Here is a 22,820-nt window from a genome sequence, read left to right as displayed (position 1 = left end):
AATAGGGGCTTAACCAAGGACCCTATTAGGTGGTTTCAACCTCTAAAGGCGATGACATGTCCATGGTACATCCTTTAAGCTATGAAACCGAATTTCATATATTCCTCAAGTGTCTGAATCCTACGAATCGGACACAATTCGCCCTAGTTCAAATCGTAAATTCTGGACACGTCGTGTTCTAATGGGACACGCTCGAATCCGGGTTGTGTCCCATTAGGACACAACATGTCCGAAAATAGGATTCGTATCTCGTGAAAAGGAACCGCGGGCCTTTAAAAATGGGCGCATTCCTAATTTTCTTTATCATTTTCACTCATTCCCTTTGCAAACAGTGAGTTGTGGGTTTGCTGTTAGAAGTTTGGAGCAAGGAGCCAAGGGTTTGGAGCGCTTTCAAGGAGATTCAAGCACCAGGTAAGTGCATTTTATCTCTATTTTTTTGCATTTGTATTACAGCAGTTTGTATATGCATTTCTTTTACAAATTTGTGCATGTTTTGTTTTTTTTTTTTTTACAGTATTCATGGCTCAATCAAGGGCAGCAGGTAGAGGGGCAAAGGAAGGGGAAGAATCCCCATTGGAGATGCCCCTCCTCCCCCAATATCATCAGAGTCTGCTGCAAGTAATGTTGAGGAAAGACTTCTTCTTAAAGGCAACATTGAGAAATATCTATTGTGGCAATATGTCACAAGAAAGGATGGGCCAAGCACCAAGGGGAAGGGAGGAGGCAATGCACATTGGAGATGCAACTTTTGCCACAATACTTTCGCAAGCACATATTTTCGTGTGAAAGGCCATTTGTTGGCTTTACCAGGTTGTGGAGTTGGAGCTTGTGCAGCTGTTCCTTTACAAAAGAGGAAAAAAATGGAAAAAGAGTTCACTGTTGGTGCGGCAAATGTGGCTGCAAAATCAAGAAAAACCAAGAATGATGACCCCCTTGCATTTTTTAGGAAAGGCACCACCAAATTTCCATTTGAGAGTTCTATTGGGGGACAAGCAGCAAAAAGAAAGGCAATTTCACTTGGTCCAATGGACAAGATTTTTCAAAAAGAGAAACAGGAAGAGCTTGATCTCACCATTGCCTTCTTTTTCTATCAAAACTTCATATCCTTTAATGTTGCACACTCACCTCTATTTATTGAGCTGTGCCGAGCTCTAACTCACGGGTCTCCATCATGGTATGTGCCTCTTGGTTCAAAGAAGCTTAGAACCACATTGTTGACGAAGGCAAAAAAAGAGGTGCAAAAAATGTTTGAGCCTATTAAAGCATCATGGCCAACATCTGGGGTTACCATTGTTTCTGATGGATGGACAGATCCAGCACGACACCCACTCATCAACTTCATGGTGTCTTCCTTGAATGGTCAAGTTTCCTTGAAAGCAGTGATACACTTGGAGAATACAAGGATGCGCAATTTTGGGTGAGTTATTTATTAAAGTTATCGAAGATGTAGGTGTTGATTCTTGTGTGCAAATCATTACAGATAATGCACCTGTTTGCAAGGCTGCTGGCATGATTGTGGAAGCTAAATATCCACAACTGTTTTGGACACCTTGCATTGTCCATTCATTGAACTTAGCACTGAAATCCATTGCTTCTAATGTGCTTTGGATTGGTAACATTATTGAGGATGCAGGACATATCCGTAACTTTGTGCAAAATCATACAAATGCTCTCATTGTCTACAAGGAGTACAGCAATCTATCGTTGTTGAAGATTGTTGATACACAGTTTGCCTCTTCATTCATCATGTTGAAGGGTTGAGGGAAGTCAAGACTGCTCTTGGGGCCCATGGTTATTTCTAAGTTTTGGTCTTTTTGGAGAAAGACAGATCAAGTAGCCTCTAAAAGAGTGAAGGACACAATGCTAGATGATGTTTGGTGGGAAAGGGTAGATCTAATTATTTAGATCATGGATCCTATCATTTATTTGCTTCGATTTGCAGATATAGACAAACCCATCCTAGGAGAGGTTTATGAGGGATGGGATTCCATGATTGAGTCTGTGAGGAGCATTATTCTACAGAGTGAGTGCCTCGAGTATGAGACATCACCAGAGGCCTTCTGTGGTACTATACAAGATTTTTGTCAGCAGATGGGACAAGAATTGCACACCTTTACATTGTTTGGCTCACTCATTGAACCCAAAATACTACAGCCATGAGTGGCTGAATGGTGGACCTTCCCGCAAATTCCCTCCTCACATGGATGGTGAAATCTCACAAGGGAGGAAAGATGCATTCAGGCAGGTTTTTCAGGATAGAGCATTGCTTGATGAGGTGGAGGATGCCTTTGCAGAGTTTTCCACTGGCACTGGTCGATTTGCAGGATATGATGTGATTAGAGACAGGGGGGCTAAGAATCCCTATTCTTGGTGGGCAAATCATGGGGCAACAAGCCCTCCTCTTCAGCAGTTAGCCATGAGGCTCCTCTCTCAGGTGACTTCATCTCTTGTTGCGAGAGGAATTGGAGCACATATGGGCATTTGTATAGTGTGAAGAAGAGCAGGCTTGAGCAATTCAGGGCAGAGATAATGGTGTATGTGCACACTAACCTTCGTCTTATTTATAGGCAGAGGGAAGAGTGGTTGAAGGGAAAGACAAAGATGTGGGATGTCTTTCCTGATGATATGGGTCTGGACAGCAGTGTTGAGTTGGCATTGGCCAACATGGATCTCAATGATCCAGTGCTAGAGCCTGTTAGATTTGATGACGGTGATATTGTAGAGGGGTCATCCTCCACACCAGCAGATGCAGAGGCGACTATGGATATAGGGGAGGAGGAGGATGCAGAGGAGAGCAGTGGTGACCATGATGATGAGGACATTGATGTTGATTCTGATGATGACTATGAGGATTGATGACTCATGAGTCATGGGCTACCTACTGCCTTGAGGCTTGTATATCTGTAGTTGTTTTATATTTTCTATTTCTATTTGCCATTGGCATTACACTACCTATGTAACACATTTTGATTTGATGACTTAATGAGAAAACTACAACTGTCAGTGTCTTTATCTTACTATCTTGTCTTTCTCCTATTGGATCATTGATGAATTGAATATGTATTATGATTTATCATTTATGAATTTAGAATTTATGATTCATTGATTTATCATTTATGATTTATGTGACAGTGACATGTATTTGAATTTTGTATGTACTATGCATGCTATAATGTTACTAACTTACTTTGTAAATAGTAAAACTAACATCTAGATGAAGATCTATGTTTGAAATCAATGAATTTGTATAATTAATGAGAATTTGTGTAAGAAATATCTAATTTTTAATATATATATATATATATAATGAATCCCATGTGCCCTGTTCCAGGGGGTCAACGTGTCCAAATCTAACACTCGAATCCCCGTATCCTACGAATCTCGAATCCCGTGTCAGGTTACTTAGCCTTTAAGTGGTAGGTGGAAAATAATATAATAATGGAATGAGGGATCAGGGGAATCATCCAGACCACATGTCAAGGTTCATGGGTAGCTATAATAAGGGAGCCCACACCTGGGTATGTGAGTGTAGGAGGGAGCAAATCGTGGTACATGAGTTACCCCGACCTTTGTTTTTCCACCCTTCTTCATATGTCTTTTGCCTTTTATTGATTTTTCTTCATAACTACTCGGGGCTCCAGGGGATGAGAGCATGATGTGTAATATGTAGCAGTGGATACCCCCTTAAGGTGGGGCAGTTCATCGCCCACCAAGGGTTGGGACAATCATGGGTTCCTTAATGATAGAGGGGGTTCATCTAGGGCCCATAGGAACTAGGGTGATGGCCATGGATAAGGGGTAGAGCTCATGTTTGGCTTTTGCCCACGCGCTAAATTTGTATGTCCCAACCATCTTTTGCATTTTGTGGTACATTTCCTATTGAGAGTGGTCAAATTATGCTTTTTTATTTTCTTTTTAGCTGCATCAACCTCCAGGGCATCGTTCCAAGCCCGACCCAAGGTGTGGACAAGGGGAGGGGGAGGCTAACCCTATGTGGACCCAGTGGACACATGTGGACCCGGATGGGAAAATAAATGAATGTGGCTAAAATGAGTGGAACGGGAGTGATGTAGGTGGTTTCGGGAAGCGAGACCACACAACCAAAATCGGGATTTCCAATGTAGTGCTAACCCAAAATCCAAAAGGTTAGTAAAGGAGATCCCACTGGACTAGGGTACAAGGGTAACCACGAAATTGGCTAGTGGAGACGAGAATACAAGCCTAACCCACTCTTTCTGCCGAATCCCCCCACCAATTCATGCCCAAAAGTGCCCATGACAAGTAAGGAAAATTATTCAACTATACCAATGAACAGCCATACCTTTGGGGTCGAGAGGCCCACCTTCAAACATACATTCATAACAGATAGGCGAGCGACCACATGGCTAGCTTAGGTGGCAGAGAAAATGGCACATCAAGTTATCTGGGGGTTGCAAGAGGTTGTTGGCTACCAGCTGAGGACCATCTAGGAGAAAAATTTTCTCCTATGCATACTACCCACAGGTGGTGGGTAACATCTGGCTCCAACTAGGACATGAGCTCTCGGAACAGTGTGTGAAGCCCCACTTGAATGGGAGGTCATGAGAACACCAGCAATCTCTTTGTACCATATAACTGTTACCTGCACATGTCAAAGACCAAGCACACGAGGCAGCATGTTTTTGAGGTGTCTTATGATCACCCATGCTTAGTGTTAGGCCATATAAATCAATAAGAAAGTAAAATCATTTTCAATGCAAGTTTAATCTAAATGCAGCTAATCTAACATGATAATATCATATGATGTTAGTTCTAATGCGAAAATTAGCATGCAATGCATCCTACCCTAAGTGTAATCATAAAGCCATTGCAATCAACATATTATCATATCAATATACATATGCCTGCCATTATGATTACTCATGAAACAAATCCCAGAGCGAATGCAGACACAATCACATGGAAGGTGAAGTGGGTGGGAGGCGGGAAAATATGATCTCCATTCGAGGTAAAGGAAGCCCTAGGAGAGGGAGAAAAGGGCAATCCAAGTACACAATGGTGGAATGAACGATCACTCTCAAGAACTCCCTATCACAATCATTGTTTATAATATTATGCTTTGTAGATGCCACGAGGTTGTGATGACAGGGGAACGAAGGGTGAGGAAAAGGAGTGCAACAAATAGGTTGCTCAAGGTGACGGTCACATTGGAGAGGGGAGGTTATGGAGTGATCATAATCCTGAGGATGTGTCCAAGGAGATAAAGTATATTCGATGAGGGGTTCTTCCTTGACTCTATACCTAGAAGGGGAAAAGGGCTCATGGTCACTTGAGATCATATGAAAAGGGGTGAGGGAATCACTTGGGGAAGGCTCAAGATGACGAACAAGAGAAAAGGGCAAAGGGGAGGGTGAAGTATTGGATTCAACATCTTTTTTAGCCTCAAAATCACAATCCAAAGGCTCAAGTGATATAAAATCATAAGAGGGATAGGTAGGAGCCTTATCGATATCAGAGATAGGGTCTTCCCTAAAAGGGGAATCAATTACTTCCAACTCACCCTTTTTATGCATGGGCAAATAATAATCCTCCTTCTCAAGGGTATCGATGGATATGTCATCATAATTAGTGCTCGAGGGAAAAGGAAGACCAATCTCAACCTCATCCTCCTTGTCGGTGTCATAAATGGGAGCATGATCAAATTGAGGACTAACAATTTCCCATTTCTCCTTTTCAATGTAGAAGTAATCTCCAATGTCATCTTCCAAGGGGCTAATGGGATTACCTTCCTCAAGGTTCTCGAAAGGAGAATCATCAGGAGTAGCGTCCTTGAGAAAGGTAAGGTTAGTCTCAACTTTACTCTCCACGAACTCATTCTTCCCTACACGTGTTGTCAGAATCATCCTTTTCATTGTGTGGACCCAACGATGACTCATCTTCCTGCTTATCACTTAGATCATCAAGGTTATCTCCCACCCCTTTAGCGAGACCTTCCTTTAGGGCTTTATCATAGGTAATGAAAGGAGGGTTCTTTTCAGAAATTAAAGGGGGACTCGAGACCTCACCTTTGAAGACATATTCCTCCTCAACATTTTCACCAAGATCCCTTTCAAGATTACTCGTCCCATTGCCTGGCTCATGCACAGAGGGGTCTCTTTGACTTGTTAGCTTGAGAGCTTCCCACTCTTCATGAGGGATGCCACCCCATCTTTCTAAAAATATATCTTCAAAACTATCATACTCAGTGGCAATTTCATGAGGGAGGTTATCATACCAATCTTTAACTTGACCTTCAAGTGATAAAGCCAATAACCTCATAATCGTGTCATCGTTGTCCTTTGAACCTAGGCATCCAATTTCGCATGCATGCCTTGATTTTCGAACGCTCTAGAACTTCTTCAGGAGCAAGGTTATTATAAGGAGAGGGAGGGAAACCATGATGCTCGAGATAGTCTATTTTTACATGATTTTACACATTAGGATTAAAACAGAGTCGCCACAATAAATGTAGATGCCTTAATAGATGCTTGCTTCACCCTACAAGCATTAACTTTGAAGTTCAATGAAGAACTAGGGCTTCGTTCTTCCAATGGAGTCGCCAATAATGATATGTCAATATGTCATATGGGGAACAATACACGCCTCGTTTACCCAGCAACGGCGCCAAAAATGTTACCGCTCAAACTAGCAGGGGTCCTAGGAGGGAATCCTATAAAGCAACTCCTAGGTCGAGGGAAACAATGGAGGAATAGCCCACTTTCACCTCAGCTAAGGCTCCCTGCTCTTTATGGACTTTCACCGATGGGAGGAGGCCCAGTATAAAGGGGAATCACTAGATGAATGGAACAATGAGGACAAGGAGTGATTCCTAAGGCCTATTCACAAGAGAGACTCAATTATATGGCTTTCTTGCTCAGGAAGCAAGGTGATATGCTCTCTAGGAAGGGCTAAGAGGATTCTTGAGGCTAGGGTTTGAGAATATATCTTGCAAAGATGATCCTAGGCCTCGAAATCCCTATGGAGAATTGGTCTTCATGTGATCTTTGTGGAATTTGCGTCAATGGGTTGTGGGACCACACAAGACCAAGCGGACCCAAAATTAGGTCAAGGGTATGGAGCAGTGTTTTAAAAACCAGCCAGTTTGAACTGATAACCAGTCAAACTGGCCAGTTCACTAGCCGACTAGGTCAAACCGGCAGAAAAATCGGGTTCGACACCTCCCTTCACCCAGAACCAGCCAATTAGCTGCTGAGGCCGTGGAGGACCCACACAATGCAATTTAGGAAGCTTCTAGGGTGTTTTGGAGGGAAAATAAGGGTTGTTTCCCTCCAAAAACACCCTCTCCAAGCCTTTAAAAGGAGCTTGTCCCTCTCATTTGTCTCACACATCTCATTTGGAGTTTTTGTGAGTTTGATTGGGAGCTTGGAGAGTGTTCATTTTTTGTAGTAGTCATCTTGGAGGCTTGGAGTTGGAGTTGGAGCTATTTTGGAGATAGTTTGGAGCTGTCAGTGGAGTTGGCATCTTCAAGAGGAGGCTAAGGAAGCTAGTTTGCATTTCCAGGTAAGGATTTTCACTTGAAAAATTCCTCATTTGACTGTTGTCCATGTATTAAATTTTTTTGTGTTCTATCATCTATGCTATCAAATCTCTAGTTCTATGCTATCAAATTTTGTAGGCTACATGTGCATTTTTTTTCCTAAATTTAGCTTTGGTTTTCCATGTTTCTTAGCTGCAATTTTTTTTTAAATGGCAGATTTCTTTGCAAATTTTAATTATTTCAAGCCAACATGGCTCCAAAAGCCAAGGACAGTGCATGGACTCATTGTGATTTGATTGATGGAAAAATGATATGCAAATTATGCCATAAACCTATTGGAGGTGGGGGTATTCTCAGATTGAAACAACACTTGGCTGGGATAAGAGGCCAAGTAAAGCCATGTGAAGCACCAAAAGAAGTGTTAGGTCCTATTATGGCGAATTAACTTTCCAGGTTTGAAAAGTTTGAGGAGAATAAGGCTAGGAGAAGGTCATCCAAGATGACATTGCAAGGAAGAGGGAATTATTAGAAGCCATGAAAGAGAGTGGGTATGATGATTATGAGATTCAAGACTCCTCTTCTATCCCTTCCACCAATGACCCCTTTCACTATGTTCCTCCTTCTTTTGGCCAACAATCAAAAGGAACAAAGAGAACAAACATCCAGAGTTATTTCTCATCCTCTGCCAACATTGCCTCTTCTAATCCCACTTCCTCCCAGCCAAGTCGTCAACCCACTTTGGATCAACATTGGAAAAAACAATGCAAAGAAACTTCTTATCAATACATTGCTAGATGGTGGTATGATGCAGATATCCCATTTAATGTTGCTCGCTCACCTTATTACCAAGCTATGTGGGACTCTGTTATAGCTGCAGGAAAGGGCTTCAAAGGCCCTAGTATGCATGACTTGAGGGGAGCTCTTTTGCAAAAAGAGATTTCTTCCATTGATGAGTATTTGGCCGAGTATAGAGATTCATGGCTCAAAATGGGTCGTTATATCATGTCAGATGGATTGACCAATGGAAAGAACCGCACTATCATTAATTTCCTTATTTCTTGCCCTCAAGGAACCATGTTTTTGAGATCAGTTGATGCATCTGATAAGGTGAAGGATGCAACCCTTCTATTTGAGCTTTTGGATGACATTATTCAGGAAGTTGGGGAGCAGAATGTTGTGCAGGTCATCACCGATAATGCCTCAAACTATGTTCTTGCTGGAAAGATGCTTGAGTCCAAATATAGGACCATATTTTGGACTCCATGTGTTGCACATTGCATAACCTCATGCTTGAGGACAAGCAAATTGGAGTGGGTAAAAAACATTGTAGAGCATGCCAAGTGCATTACAAAATACATTTACAACCACTCATGGGTATTGAGCCTAATGAGGAAAAACACTGGGGGCAAAGAGCTTGTTAGGCCTGCAATTACGAGATTTGCAACTCACTTCCTCACGTTGCAATGTCTCAATGCTCAACATAAAAACCTACAAAAAATGTTGTCTTCTGATGATTGGACTGAATCTCGGTTGGCTCGTAGACAAGATGGCAAAGACACCAAAAGGTCTGCAGAGCTTGTGAAAATTACCGAGCCCCTTGTTAAAGTGCTAAGGATGGTGGATGGGGAAAAATTGGCCATGGGCTACATTTATGGGGCTATGGATCAGGTAAAGGAGCAAATACGGGCAGCTTACAAGGACAGGTTAGCTAAATATGGCTGTATATGGGAGATAATTGATAACAAATGAAACAATCAACTCCATTGTCCTATACATACAGCTGGGTATTTTTTGAACCCAAAGTATCTTTATAAAGCTCGGCTAGGAGATCTACAGGATGGGGAGGTCAAAGCTGGATTGATTGATTGATTGGAGCACATGATCCCTATCTATGCAGACCAGTTGGAAATACATAGACAACTTACTCTTTTCAGTATGGCAGTTGGTACCTTTGACAAAAACTTGGGAAAAAAAAGCAAGAGATGTGGATCAACCAAGTAAGCAATTCCAATTTCCAATTTGTTTTTCTTTTCAAGTTAAATTGTTTACAAATTTACAATTCAAATTATCTGTAAATACTTGTAATTTGTAAATAAGTAATGAAATGAACTAAGTTACTAATTAATGTCTTTTTCTTTGCAGCGCATTGGTGGGAGTCATTTGGCGACCAATGTCCTCAATTGCAAAAGTTTGCAATTAGAGTCCTTAGCCAAACTTGCAGTGCTTTAGGTGATGAGCGCAATTGGTCTATTTTTTAGCGCATACACACGAAGAAGAGAAATCGTTTGGAACAAAAACAATTAAATGATCTTGTCTTCGTGCAATACAACCTTTGACTAAGGGGGAACCAAATGATGAACAAAACACCTGATCTAGATCCCATTGTGTTGGACAATATTGATCCAACATCAGAATGGGTGGAGGAGACTGAAGATCCTGTGTTTGATGTTGATTTTGATATTGACATGGCATTAGTGGGGGATGAGGATGACGCAGATTTGGTGGCGCCATCAAAACCAGGATCAGTAGTCGCATCAAGGAAAGGCAAACAACCAATGGAAGGCACTAGTCGTGCAACTCGACCAACTCGTGCTTCCATTAGGTCCACTTCTATTGTTATTGGTGGCAGTGCTACTGAGGTTGCAGATGAGGCTAAGGCATCCTCAAACTCTGAACCAGATGATGTCTATGTAGATCCTGTTGATGATGATGATCATGTGTCTAGTAGTGGTGATGAATTTGATGATTTATCATGTGTAGACTCTAGAGTCTAGAGTCTAGACTTGTAGTCTTGTAGTAGGTTAATGGCTTCATAGCTTGTACCATTGTTTCTGGACCTTATAGGCCATTTAGAGCCTCATTGCTTATGTATTTTGTCGATGATATGTATTGCACTCGGTGCCATTTTGATATATTCACCATTACATGGTATATAAATAAGAAAACTTTGCGTATTTTGTCTCTATTCGCTTGGAAGCATGGTTTTAAATCTTAAAAATAGTTTTTTTCATTAAAAAATAATTATTTAATGTATTTTTTAAAAAATCGATTCATTTAGACCTGACCAGTCCCGGTTTGCCCAATTCTAGTTTGAAACCCGGTTTATTATGTGGACTAGTCCAGTCATTGGTTCCGGTTTTTAAAACTATGGTATAGAGTTGATCACCCAATGAGGGGCTTGACCTAATTAGGGAGTAGAAGAAGATTAAAGGACAAATTTTCTTTGAGGTTTGAATTCAATGATCCTAAAGAAGACACTAGCCAAGGGAAAACTGTTGTTTTTCCATGATCTTGGTGTCTGGGATAGAGTCTTAAATCTCTGACGCTACCAAACCAAGAATCACAACAAAACTACTTTGCACAGCGAAATATAAACAACAGTAAATCTACTAGTGCACAAAATATAGACAACTTTTTACAAAATATTTTACAAATATGTACAACAACCCAACTTCGTTATATTAATCAAACTAAATAATACAACAGTCTAGGGCTCCCGTACCAGGGATAATGGCCCTCATACATCCACTGATACAAGAATACAAACTGGGCTTGGTGTCAGTCCATCGATAACCAATCTACCCTCAACAAGATACTTTGATCGTCTAGCTGATGTAGAGCTCCTCACAGCTGCCTTGGTCGTACCCTGTACTTGCACAGTCCTTCGGCCCCCGATCTGCAACATTGCCTCTATCAACGATCCAAGTCCATTTGGCCACTGATACCTTAGCCGAATTTCTGGGACAGTTTGACCATGCATTGACCAACAACATTGATTCCTTTGACTGTGTTTTTGTGAGGGCTATCTCTGTTTGGGCAGGCGCATTTATGGGCATAGAAATCGAGGCTAAATGTTGACTTTGACCAGCATTGACTATAGCTAGGGCTGCCAGTAGGTTGGCTATTTGACCAGATTTTGACTGGGTTGTTTTTGGGTTGTTTTGAGGGTTGATTCATCTTGTTGCTTGGAGGTTGGAGTTGACTGAAGCTGACCAATTTGTTGAGGTCAAATCTGCCCTGTTGACCAGCATTGACTTTTCTGGTTATGGCTCTTTCGCTGCTATCATAAATTATCAGATTTCTAAATTGTACTATCTCACTCTCTGCTGAACTATTGAAGATTATAAGAAGAATTGATCAAGGGTTTCCCCACATTGGGGTTTGTCCCTGGCTGGTGCCACATCATGTGTCCTCTTTTCTTGGCTTGTCTTCTACTGTTTATGTTTATGTTCTATCTGCATTTTACTATCATGTTGATGTGATTTCTAAATTGGATATTGATATTGGGCTAATTAAGAAATTGAAGTAAAATTGCTCTAAAGCATAGAACATACCATTGTTGCCTGAAATTAACAATGAGGCTATGGATCAAGCAAAGGAGCATACAAAGGCAGCATACAAGGATAGAGTGGCTATGTATGGGCCCATTTGGGAAATCATTGATCAAAGATGGAATAATCAACTTCATCACTCTATACATGCAGCTGGGTTTTCTCTGAACCCAAGGTATCATTATAAAGCTCTGGAGGCAGAAGCTTTAACTGGGGAGGTTAGAGATGGATTGATTGAGTGCCTTGAGTGTGAAGCGAACAAAGTTCGTTCTTCGGATTAAATACTCTAGAAGACTTGGAATATGAAAATATCCATTGAGGTTACAAATATTATTATATATAAATTGTATGAAGAATGATGATTACATTTTTGTGAGAGGCTCGAGCTATATACCGCCTTAGGTGCCTCTTGGTGAACGCGCATGATCAATGCCCTTTTGCTTAATAAACTACACTAACTAATTTTTACATAACATTGTCTTCCTCTCGAAAGAATGCTTTGTCCTCAAAGCATACGTAACGACAGATGTTGTTGACAAAATGATTCATTCTCCCAAGAAGCTTCTTCTTCGGGTAAGTCCTTCCACTTGATCAGGTATTCCTTGATTGTACGATGTCGAAGCTTTCTTTCTCTAGTAGATAAAATACCTTCTGGTTCTAGAATGACCCTTCCCTCATCATCCAGGGATGGAAGCGTTGTTTGCGCTGATTGATGGTCGCCTAGTGCCCTTTTAAGGCAAGAGACATGGAAGACGTTGTGAACACGACTTTTCTCTGGAAGGCTTAAACCATACGCAACTTGGCTGATCTTTTTGTTGATCTGATAAGGTCCGTAGAACTTTGGTGCCAATTTGTTTTTTCCTTTCTGTTTTAAGGACAATTGTTTGTATGGTTGGAGCTTGACAAACACCCATTCTCCGACTTCAAACTCTCTTTCGGTTCTGTTTCGGTCTGCTTGTTGCTTCATACGATTCCTCGCATTATTCAAGTTTTCTTTTAGTATTTGGACGATTTTTTGGGTTTCTTCTAGTTGATCTTTAACAGCAGGTAGATTTGTCTGGACAATAGCTAGATCCTTCCATTTTGGGGGTTCATATCCATACAAAGCTTGAAATGGTGTCATTTTTGTTGACGTATGATAAGTAGAATTATACCACCATTCAGCGAGATGCAACCATTGAGCCCACTTATTTTGTTTTTCTGTAGCGTAGCAACATAGGTAGGCCTCCAAACATTTATTGACAACCTCTGTTTGTCCATCTGTTTGAGGGTGATAAGCGGAACTCATATTTAGGTAGGTTCCTATGTGGTTGAACAACTCTTTCCAGAAATTACCCTTAAATTTGGCATCTCTATCACTCACAATGACTTTCAGAAAACCGTGTAATTTATATATATATATTGCAGAATATTTCAGCGATTTGTTTAGCTGAGTATGATTTCTTTATTGCCATAAAGTGAGCATATTTGGTGGGTCTGTCGACCACTATGAAAATCTTGTCCTTGCCTTCAGATACGGGTAATCCTTCAATAAAATCCATCATAATTTCTTCCCATTTCTGATTCGGAATGTTTAAAGGGTGAAGTAATCCAGGTGTCGTAATATTTTCACTTTTATTCCTTTGACATGTGTCACACTCTGCTACATACTTCTGAATATCGCGACTCATTCCTTTCCAAAAGAAGCATTGAAGTGCATTGTAATAAGTCTTAAAGAATTCTACATGTCCAGCTAACGGTGAGTCATGTGACTCCTTGAGTATCTTAAATTTAAACTTGGAATTTGCATTTAGATAGATTCTTCCCTTGTACCATAGAATATCATTCTTCCATTCAAATTTTGAGTTGTTGGGAAGGTTATTGATTATCGCCGTTATTTCTGGATCCTTGGCATACTCACTTCGAATCTCGTTAAGCCATTCAGGAACAACAACCGAGATTGCAAGTAGTGTTGGTTCTTCGTCTTTCCTGGATAGGGCATCTGCTACTACATTGTCTTTTCCCCTTTTATGTAGTATTTCCATGTCAAAGGCGGCAATTTTTTCAATCCATTTTTGTTGTTCTTCGGAAAGTGTTTTTTGTTGAAGGAGGTGCTGGAGACTATTATGGTCTGTTCGAATGGAGAACTTACTTCCCAAAAGATATTGCCTCCACTTAGCTAGTGCGTGCATAATAGCGAGCATTTCTTTGTTGTATGTGGACTTGAGGCGTTCTCTTTTATTGAGCTTCCTACTTTCAAAAGCTATTGGATGCCCTTCTTGCATTAACACTGCACCTATACCGAATCCAGAAGCATCACACTCAATGATAAATGGTTTAGAAAAATCTGGTGTTGCCAATATGGGGGCATTAGACATAACTTCCTTTAATTTTTCAAAACACCTTCCTGCTTCCTCATCCCATAGAAATGAATTCTTCTTTAAAAGGTTTGTCAGAGGCGCAGTTATATGTGCATAGTTTTTAATAAACCTTCGGTAATATCCAGTCAAACCTAAGAACCCTCTTAGCTTGGATACATTAACAGGTTTGGTCCATTCTTTTATAGCTTTGATTTTATTAGGGTCCACCTTTACGCCTTCATGGGATATAATGTGTCCAAGGTATTCTACTTCTTCCTTTCCGAAGGTGCATTTGGATTTTTTTGCATAAAACTGATGCTCTTTTAGTAGTGTAAGAACTTTATCCAGATGTTGTAAGTGCTCCTTCCAAGTTTTACTGTAAATTAAAATATTGTCAAAGAATACTAATACAAACTTCCTAAGATGTGGACGAAATAATTCGTTCATAGTTGCTTGAAATGTTGTTGGTGCATTGGTTAACCCAAACGGCATTACTTTAAATTCATAGTGACCTTCGTGTGTTCGGAATGTCGTTTTTGGTATGTCTTCCAATCTGATTCTGATTTGATAGTAGCCTGACCTTAAGTCCAATTTTTTGAGAAGTATTTTGCGCCATGTAGCTCATCCAACATTCGTCGATAAAGGGAATTGGGAACTTGTTTTTTATTGTTATTTTGTTCAATCCTCTATAATCAATGCATAGCCTGAATGAACCATCCTTCTTCCTTACCAATACCACTGGAGCAGCATACGGACTTTTACTTTTCGATTCCACACTTTAAAAGGTCTTGGATTAATCTCTCAATTTCCGTTTTTTTGGGATGTGGATATCGGTATGGCTTGATGTTGACAGGGTCTGACCCTGCTTTGACTTCTATTGTATGCTCAATTTCCCTGTTAGGAGGCATTTTCATAGGTAGGTCTTGAAATACTTTTTCATGCTTCTGAATTAGATCTTGTATCTCTGGTGATTCTTCACTGATCATATTTGCAGATAACATTTCTAATTGGTGACATTGTACTACATAAGCGGGTGCTCCTTTTTGAATCATCTTCATCATCTGAGATGATGATACAATTTGATTCTCTGGTGCTTGGAATCCGTGTAATTTGTACCTCTGACATCCCCATTTAAATCTTATGAATTGTACTTGATGGTCGGCAACATAAGTGCCTAGAGTTCGTACCCATTGGATACCTAAGACTACATCTCCGGACTTAAAACACATTTACAAGTAGAACTTGACCTTCATGACATTAAGACAATAGAAGTAGCAAGACGAAAAGCAAAAACTACTGAAAAGAAATTTGAACAAATACTGTGGTCAAAACGGAAAAAGTATATTCAAGACGAAGAGTTCCCCAGTCTGTGGATTCAAATAATACAAGATATGTTCCACCACATCATCATGAAGGTGAAAAATCTAATGTGGAAATACAAAGGATAAAAGAAAGCAAATGCAAACGCTGTGGTGAGAAGTGGGGCCCCAAACATAGGTGTACTAAAGGAAAAGAACCTGTATAATTGTGAAGCAACTAACTATTCAAGCAGTGATGATTCTGACAAAGAAGAAACAGAAGATGCCCCAGAATTCTCACCAGAATTAGATGACGGAAGTATTCCCTATGGCGAGTGAGAAACCGGAGATACACCAACAAATCACTTCTTTTAGTAGAGCCACAGGTATATTTGGCAAGAACCTAGCAAGGATTGTAAGGGAAGCAGATGAGCCAGGTAAACAATTTCAATTTTCAAATTCTTATTTTGTTAAATTGTTTATAATTTGAAAGTTGGATATAATTTGTTGAACTAAATCATTACACGACTATGTTTTTTGCAGTACAATGGTGGGAGGCATTTGGTAGCCATTGTCCTCAATTGTAGAAGTTTGCAATCGTATTTTGAATCAAACTTGCAGTGCTTCTGGGTGTGAGCACAATTGGTCTGTCTTTGAGAATATTCACACAAAGAAGAGAAATCGTTTGGAACAAAAATGGTTAAATGATCTAGTCTACGTCCAATACAACCTTCGGCTAAGACACAACCAATTGCTGAACAAAAGCCCTGATACAGATCCCATTGTGTTGGAAGATATTGATCCATCATCAGATTGGGTAGTGGAGAGTCAACCAACAGAGTTTGACCTTGATGAGGATATTGGTCTTGATTTGGATTTAGAGATGGAGGCATTACAATAGAATGTTTAGCTAATGCAGATCCACTAGTACCAGGCCCAACGCCAAGTCCTCCAGTTGCAAGCACTTCCTCTACTCAGCCACAATGCAGGCGCATAGCTCGTCTATCTCAGCGTGCAGCTGCTGCTAGTGCTACTACTTCTACAGTTGCAGTTGGAGATGTTGATGAAGAGGAAGAGCCATGGGTTTCCTCTTCTAACCCTAATTCAGGGTCTAAGGCAGATGATGTTGGTTTTTTTAGCAGTAGTGACTAGTGATGTTTTGTTGTAGAGGCCATTTAGAGTCTCCTTGGTTATGTGTTTTTGTTCTGATCTCTATATATTACATGTATTGGACAATGCATTGGGTGCCATTTTGATATAATAGATATATTCATGAGCATACTTTGATCATATGTTGTCTTCTCTCTATATTCTAATGCTTTGAGTTTGGAAACATGAATGAAAATCTTTAAAAATATATTTTTTCATAAAAAATTATTTTTTACAAACATTGAGTCATTGAAATCAACTAGGTCGAGTCGATAACGAGTCGAAGTCGGAGTCGACGCCAGAGTCGGAGTCAGTGCCGGAGTCAACCCTCGGCCGATTCCAAATCCGAGTCAGAGTTTTAAAACTATGAGTTTGACAAGCTTTATAAATCTGTTTGACCAGCATTGATTTGGCATTTCTGGGTTGCTTTGACTGGTTATTGGAGCTAATATTCAAGGAATCTTTGACTAAACGTTGACCAAATCTCTGGGCAAAAATCTAGACGTTGACCAAATCTATTTGCCATGACCACAGGTCAACCGTGACAATTTGACCAAATTTTCGGAGGAAGCTGTAGGGCCAAAATTTGGCCTCCTTGACCACAATTGACCAGGACTAGCAGAGACCGAAATTCGTCCTATTGACCAGACTTAACTAGTTGAACAGAAGTCTGACTTTTCTCTCCTTTGACCAAGTTTGACTTGGAAAGTGGTATGGTCAATTTGACTGGAAAATTCAGATGTACATTTGATTGAATTGGACAATTAAAAGATTGATGGGTTTTTCCTTGGTTTGGGTTTTCCCAGGATAATTTTTTGTGTCTTTTGTGCACCATTGTTTTACTACTAAGTTACCAGAAACATCCCTCCCAACCCCAAAAAACGTCGTTCAGTGTTTCAGAAAAGGAAACAAGTACGAAACGGCATTGAAACGTTTCCGACCCATTTCAGTTTTTTGGAAACGCAGGAACCGATTTCTGAAACATTTCATGATTTTTAGGGGTTTTTGATCTATTTCCAGAAATCCGAATACGAATCCTAGAAAATCATGATCCATATCGTGGATCCAAAAATGGATCCACACGGAAAAGCCTTTTCTGGGAACAGAAAGTGATTTTTTTCGCTTGGGAAAAGTTCGCCCGCCGCCCTCATGGTTTTTTTCACTTGGGGAAAAGATCACCCACCACACTCTTAACCTATTCAATTTGTTGTGGCTGCTTGGAGTTGGAGTAGCTTGGAGGTCACCATTGCTTGGAGTCTTGGAGACCATCGTTACTTGAGCCTTGGAGACTGTCGCTGCTTGGAGGAGTTCGTCTCAAGACCTCTGCATACAGCCCATCTACCATAACCAGCGAATATATCATCTGGTACAGGTTGGATATGTTGGATACTCATATTTATTGGATAACAACGTGCCCTTTGAACACCCAATACTGAAAATGCTAGCCAATCATGTTATCATGTGCACTGAATTGAAAGAGAAGTGTCTGGCAATCTATACTTCGAGTGTAAAGCTCTTAGAAAACAATCTATGCGTACAATAGTGAGAAGTTTTTCCTTTATACAGCTAAAGGATTAAAATCTGAAAGCTATTCATGATTAAACTTTTAAAGTTTTACACTGTACAGGAAGATTGCTACAGAAACAAAAAATTATTAATGTTTAATTAACGAGTTAATGGTTGCCATTTAGGCCCACCTCAAATTGTTAAAAGATTTGAGTAGATCGATGCCCAATGTGATCCTGTCAAAGACCAAGGATTTATCCTCTGACTGTGAGATCTAGACAACGCTAAACCAGCTACCAAATTTTGCCAGATAGTCAAAACACTAAACTTTTTGGTAAGCTACTGATACCTATAAAAAAACATGATTGTAAGTGTAACATAACATGAATTCAATACAGAAAATGGTCAGATCTTAATCTTTCTCAGAGTCTTGATATATTTGTCAAACCCTTTCAAGCTTTAAGCAATAAAGTTCCTTTGGTTAAATCTATTTTACTTTTAAAGTTTTATGGTTCTGACACTCAGACCACAGGCTCATTGCCTCTTGCTGTCTTTTAGTCAACATGGCATTCAGTGCACAGTAAATGTCTAAGTTCAATCATCTATGTTTGAATTAGTGTTGCATCAAACAAATATTTTTTTCAATGGTTGGTAGATACACACTGATGTGCATTGTTAATATTAAGCTTAACAATTATTAAAATTTTCCTCTTATTACCTACAAAATTGCTCTTCTAATTTCAAGAATTTTATTTTATTTTATTTTGTAATTTCCATTTACATCATCATTATGGCATCTTCAAGTTCATCCATTCGTAATGAGGAACAAGAAATTGAATCGGCCCCTAAAGTTGATCTAAAGTCACCACTTTGGAAATATGTAATTGTTGTAGGGAAGATCCAAGGAAGGGGATCATTGGTATGGGTTTGCAGTGAGTGTAAAAAGGAGTTTAAGGGATCATACACCCAGGTTAAAGCACATTTCCTTACATAGCCTCAAATCTCAAGCAACCTCGAGACAAAGAGAAAGCGCGGACAGAGCCTTAATTAGGCATTTTGTGTGCCATTCAGATGTACAGAATATTAAATTAAGGCACAGAAGGGCGAATGCTCTCAATGCTAAATCCAAGAATTGCAGCTATCGTGTTACTGTTCATTCTTCAATGGACTCTTGCAGCACGTCCGGGGTGAACTAGTTAAACTGACCAATTTTGATTCCAGTTCAGCCAATTTAAATATGGTTTGAACTTTGAACCTTTCCCTACCTAATTTGCAGCCACTATTAGGGGTTTGTTTTTTGACTATTTGTCATTCGTAATTTTACGACAAGCACTTGTGGCATACAGAAGAAGACCAAATTTGTAGAGTTTCAGGGTTGTTGTATAGTGTTTTTGATGGCTGGAAGCTGTTTATTGAAGATTTTGGTGTAGCATGGTATTTCTTTCATCAATTGATGCCATAGTAAAAGAAGCCTCTGGAACTGATAGTGGTGCATTTCTAGTTGTAAGTTGTAACCCTTTGAGGCCTTTATTTTTTTGTTGAGACAATGGTCAGACTCAATGATTTGTTAGAGGTATTAAGCACACTAATGTCATCTACTGTTGAAGACACGGTGAAAATCAGCAAAGCCTCTCTCGCTGACATAAGAATCTGTCTACAAGCTGCACACGAAAAAATCAAGTTTCTGCAACTCAAATCTCAGCTACAGCAAGATGAGTTACAGCAGCGTAGACATCATTCTCAACTAGTTTTTGTTCAGAATAATCCTCTGTTTGAGATTGAGACGGACTCCCCTCAGCAACCAGAAACTAGTCAGATCAGTGAGGTTGAAGCAGAAACTGCATCTAAAAATATGGAGCAGTACAGGAAACTGTTTCTGGAGCATTACAAGAAACTGTTTGAGAATGAGACGGACTCCCATCAGCAACCAGAAACTAATCAGATCAGTGAGGTTGAACCAGAAACTGCATCTACAAATATGGAGCAGTACAAGAAAGGGGAAAGAGACTTCAAACATGATCTATTGTTTCTTGAATCTTCTCATTTCCAAGAGAGCAAGAAGAAAAACCTAAACCATCAAAGCTGAATTCTACAATGGAATCCACTCAATGATCCTCAGGCATTGTTGATCCATGGAGTAGACATGCATACCAGAAGGGGTAAACTTGGAATAGCACCGCCTTTTCAGAGAAGCAACAGGCACATGATGGCCTAGTAACATTTTCATTTTCTTTGTTTACTCTTGCATTTACTTCATGATGGATATTTCAATGTAATGAATAACACTGATTGCATACAGCAAAAGATTCAATCCACATTTGAAAGGGTAGCCTCATGTAATAAGAAATTTTGAGCCCTTTCTTTTCTGAGCATGCCATACATGCAGTTTTTCTGCATTATAAACTCACACCCAACAGTGCACGAACATTTCAAGCTGCCACTACCCAAAGCAGTCATCAATACAAAATGCAAGCCTGGCTGCAATATAAGTATGATTTTACCTGACATGTGTTTTGTATAAGTTGGGTTAGTTGTGTTTTGTATAGGCTGGGGTAGGCAGGGAGGGTGTTCAATAAGATTAGCCAATCCTCCAGGTGAGCGGTAGATTAGTTTTAATTGGGAGCATCCTTACCTGTGTTCCTCCTCCACCTGAGCCCAAACAAACATCTTTCCTGTCGGTTATGAGTTCCCTTACCCTGTTGTATCAGATGTTTTTATTGCACATATCATCTATTATGTTGTTGCTTGCGCAATTCTACAGGTCAATTTGTATGCTCGAGTTTGCAAAATAATAGACCTGAGGTCTCAACACCCCACAAGGGGACTGTCCCTTGGACTGACATGGAGCTGATTTCAGAGGGGAATCGGCTATATTATAGTTTTCTAATTTTTGGATTTAGGCCATTTAGAGCTTCCATATTTGCATATTATTCCCCAGAGTATCAATTACATTTTCATAACATTTTTACGAATTTCATAATTCATAATTTATGTATCTCGATTTGGTTTTCTTTCTTTTTGTAAATTGGGAAAAGCACACCTCAAGTCTGTTAGGTTATGATTTAGTGGTTGAAGTAGGGCCTCGCAATGTTAATGACTCGGGTTCAAAACCGAGAAGACATAGAGATCTGGATTATGAGTTGGCCGAGCTTAACAGGTTTCATATGCATCATTCTTTCAAAAAGAAGATCCTCTCCGAGGAATGGGATTGTAAAGCACCAGCTTCCTTCATCTAAAAACTCATATCTGAGGATAGTCATTACCTATTCTGGCATAGAATGGCTAAAAACTCAGACCTGAGGATATCTATTACATATTCTGGCATAGAGATGGCTATAGGGATAGAGATAGAGCAACCAGAGTCACTCAATGCTTACACCCAGCCTCATCCCTTTTGCACACACGCTATAGGGGTGGACCAGAGCACAGTGAAAATGGGACCATTGTGAAAATGGAAACTTGCAGGACCGCATAACACTCTATAGACAATTTCTGGTATTTATACCTGAGAGTTGGATGTTTACCGTAAAACTCATTTTTGAGTTGGGTTACTTCCAGCGGAGTCACGGGAGAAATACAAGCAAAATTGTTGAGTCGGTGAATCCAAGGATAAAAATTCCGTAAGCAACAAATAAGACGTCCCGGGTCAGGGTGAGATTGTGGATGTTTTTAAGTGAGTTTTAGCTCAAAGTTGTTGGATTTTCCTATATTCTCACAAAATTAGCAATTGAGAGATATTTGCAGCTAAAGAAAACATACCATTCAACTTTATAAAACTGTAAATTGGCCATTAAATACCTTACTGCATTTGGTCTGCCGCGAATTTCCGCGGGGAGTTTTCTGTCATGAATTCTGTCGATAACTGCGGAAATCCGGTCAAAAAAAGTAGTTTTCTTTTTCTTGGTATTCGGCTCCTCTTTCTCGAGAAATTTAGGTTCAGCGAACGAAGAGTAGAACACGAATCGAGCTGGGCAACTCCAAGCCCTGGAGCAGGCAAGGAATTTGTTCGAATCCAAATGAATTCGACTCATAGTCTCCGCGCGTGTCGGAGACAGGCCTTCCGCACGGGACTTCAATATCTTTCAAATAATTTCATTGTTATTTACTATCCATAAAGTCCAAAAACTTTCGTAACTAAAACCACTGAAAATCAATTGGTCAAATGATCGTGTGCCAAATAAATCTTCGTCCGAGATGGAAGAAATGAACGAATAAATTCATCCCATATGAAACCAGATTTTTCTATGTACATATCTAATAACAGGTCATGTGTGGTTGAGCCCGAAACGTTGATTTTTCAAAAAAAAATATATATCGATTCAATACAGTTATGGAATTTATTTTTTCAATTTTATTAAAAATATATATAATAATAAAGTAATTTTAAAATTATATTTATTTAGATTCATCTGATTTTACTTTTAAAATTTATTGAATTGTACATTGTGTGTACTCTCTTTGGATTTAAATCTTTAATTGGAATTATACATATTTGGTTCACTTTTGAACAATTAGGTTTATTTAACTTTTTAGGTGTGAATGTGTAATTAAAAATATATATAAATTTTAACTATTAAATCTATTTAAATTATATAAATAATAGTTATAATAAAATTTTAAAAAAGGTTTGCACAACTTAATATGAATGGATTTTTAGATTTTTAGTAGGGTTTTATTGTTA

At 39.6% G+C, this 22,820-nt stretch overlaps 1 pseudogene across 1 annotated transcript in view; it reads right to left on the bottom strand.

Moving 5' to 3' along the window:
• The window catches only part of LOC149235564 (uncharacterized), a 41,165-nt pseudogene extending 18,778 nt beyond the window's left edge, over window positions 1-22,387 (bottom strand). Inside the window, exon 1 of the transcript XR_016268303.1 lies at window positions 21,938-22,387. The product of XR_016268303.1 is annotated as an uncharacterized LOC149235564 (transcript). The remainder of the gene's footprint in view (window positions 1-21,937) is intronic.
• Between the last annotated feature and the right edge of the window lie 433 nt (window positions 22,388-22,820).

The sequence above is a fragment of the Pinus tabuliformis genome, chromosome 8, assembly GCF_031772625.1.
Source record: "Pinus tabuliformis cultivar Carrire ecotype Pingquan chromosome 8, CPIR1, whole genome shotgun sequence".
NCBI lineage: Eukaryota > Viridiplantae > Streptophyta > Pinopsida > Pinales > Pinaceae > Pinus > Pinus tabuliformis.
This window is presented reverse-complemented; position numbering and strand designations above follow the sequence as displayed.